This window comes from Mirounga leonina, unplaced genomic scaffold (assembly GCF_011800145.1).
Source record: "Mirounga leonina isolate KUSES-001 unplaced genomic scaffold, KU_Mleo_1.0 Mir_104, whole genome shotgun sequence".
In the NCBI taxonomy this organism is placed as follows: domain Eukaryota; kingdom Metazoa; phylum Chordata; class Mammalia; order Carnivora; family Phocidae; genus Mirounga; species Mirounga leonina.
The window spans coordinates 8,199,956-8,202,786 of record NW_023270231.1 but is presented as its reverse complement, the minus strand read 5'-3'; positions in this window follow the sequence as shown (position 1 = coordinate 8,202,786).

Sequence of the window (2,831 nt, the reverse complement as noted above, 5' to 3'; positions counted from 1 at the left end):
TGTAGATCTAATAGGAAATCCCATTGTGGGTTCTATAAACTCCCTTCCAAGAATTCTACTGTGGAGTTTAAAGTACTTTTTAGTTAAAGAAATTTTCCAGGAAAATTTCTACTGGATAGCATTAAACTTTTAAAAGTTTATTGTTGTAAATGTATGGAAGTATGTTTTGGATAATCATCTGGAAATGTGGGGAATCTACTATCTGATGGGGATGGTGAAATTTAACTCTTTCAGTCTCAATGTTTTGTGGTTCCTCCAGTTAAAAGGAAGAATTTTGTAGACATGACTCTAAATTAAAAGGTATTCTCAAACAACTCAGTAATCCAAAAACCAGAAGATGACTAAAGAATCTTGACTACATGTAAAATCTGGCCATGGCTCTGGAGGGCTATTAACAACTGGTGGGGATTTCAATAACATGAATTCTTCAACATTGGATTTCTTCCTCTACTGAGCAGTCTTTTTAGGACTACAGGACAGACAAAGGTTTAGTGAGAGAGAGAGAAAAAAATCCCATGGCCATAGATGAGAGTTTCAGCTAGAAAGACTTTTTCCTAAAACCACATTATATTTTTTTCTTCATACTTAATATGCTCATTGCCATGAACATAGAGTTTCCAAATCTATTCAACTATCTGCCTTTTTTTCTTGTTAATGCAGACCATGAATATGATATCTAAACCTAATTTAACAATTTGAACTTCTATTAACACCACAAATAAAACTGGCAAACTCTCTCAGCACAACATATAAATCCTTTCAGGGGAAGATATTGTGCTTTAAATTATGCAGACACAAATTCCTAATATTTAAATAAGAACATTCTCCTTGGTTCCAGCATTTCAGAACACTTTTTGATAAAAGAAAGAGTGTTATAATGTAGAAATGAAGTAAAATAATTTTGGACGGTCCATAGGATCTATTCCTTGCTCAGGTGTCAGTGACCAGCTGGCCTCAATGAAGGGAAGTATCCAAAGGAACACTGTGGAGGGTGGTAAAACATTTAGAGCAAAATAGTAAAATGGATTAATCAGTTACTAACAGGATAGGAAATAGCATGGATGTTAAGTCAGCCATCTGATTAAATAATGATTGAGTTAACAAAAAAATATTTAAGAAACTATTCTAGAGATCTTCACTGTAACATAAACTACTTATGTCAAATCCCCATCTTGATTTTCCTTATGCACTTGAAGTGCTTAGCAAGAACTGGCACATAGTAGGTTCTCAAATATTTGCCTAAAGGAAGAAAAAAATATTTACTTATGCTAGTGAGATATGCTAATGCAGAGCAAACATGTCAGAGCTGAGACAGAAAGGATTTTCCCTATTTGTTGGTATGTGCTGAGAACTAAAGCATATAATAAAATGAGTTGGTTTTTTTTCCTCAGGACTCTGAGTGGCTCTATGGAAAGGCATAGATGTAATGGTGGGTTAGAAATTCTTTGCAACAGTAAATGAAGCCAATAAAATTGGAAGATTAAAAGAGATTCACTTCTAAAGTATTACAGTGGACTTTGTTAACTTAATTAAATTATATAAGTCTAATCTTTCTTAAGTTTAGTGACAAAAAGCTTCTTTTTATGACATTGTCTTGGAAATCATTTAGACCACCATGACATATTAGGTCATGGAAGTATTTTTTTGAGCCTGAGAAAATTTTAAATCTAGGTTATTTTTAGAGGATTATAGATTTTTTTTAAGGGCAAGTAAATATTCCTCTTAATTTTCTTGCAATATGCAAAAATCAAATCACCTGGTCATTAATCATTAGAGATTCACTTCACTTATAACCCTAAAGTTGTGCCATGGAAAGAGAATGGGTTGTGTGTGTGGGGGAGGACTAGAGCTTTAGAATCCTAAATGTCACATTGCAGATGATTATTAATTCAAAATATTTTTAGTTGAGTTCTCCATAATCAGAGTTCATCAGACTATTGACTGTATTCAAGAGCTAAGTAATTAAAAGGAAGAAGTTGACATCACGAGTTAAATTTACCTAAAATCCATGATTATTTCGGCCCAAGTTATTAGCTTTTGTAACTTCCTGGGATGTAACTTTTGGATCCCAAGTCATGTATTTTTTGACTTGCTAGACCTTTTCAAGTAAATGTATTTTCTAACAAACTTCAGATATAGATAGGGTCAGTTTCAGGTGATATTATTGGAATATTTTGTCCTTGAAAGGAAATCTTAGCCAAAAAAATAGTAATTCAACATTTAACTTATTTGATCCTAAAAATGATATTTCAATGAATGATTTTAAGGTTTTAAACAGGAAACATTGTTTTACACATTTACAGTTTACAATTTAAAGCACAATGGAAGGGATTGAAATAAAGTGCCAGTGGACAAAATCCACATTTAATAAATTGCTTGAAGTTGTACTGCAGATGTTGGCATCTGCATAGTTTGCTTTCAGTGACTATAATCTTTTCAGAGGGTCCAATGGATGGGTTTTAACTTTAACTTTACTAAAGATAGCTTGGAGAAATTAATCCAGAGGAATTGTGCTTTTTAGCCCCTTCACACAAAATCCAAGAATCTTTGCTCTCACCCATTTACCTATTTAAAAGAGTTTGCTTAATGAAGGGCTATACCAGGACCATCACTAGCTAGATTTGAAGGCCAATTAAGGCTTGGTGAAAGGAATATCTTTTTACCAAAATTGATATCCAGTTAGCTTGGGGTCTGTTTGATCTAGGTCAGGTAAAAAACTAGGTTTGTTGATTATTTTTTCTTTAATTTGTTATTTAAATGTCTTTTTTGAGATAAGGAAAGTTATGTATGCTTACTGTGTTCATTGAAAAATGAAGCAGAGATGGATGAAG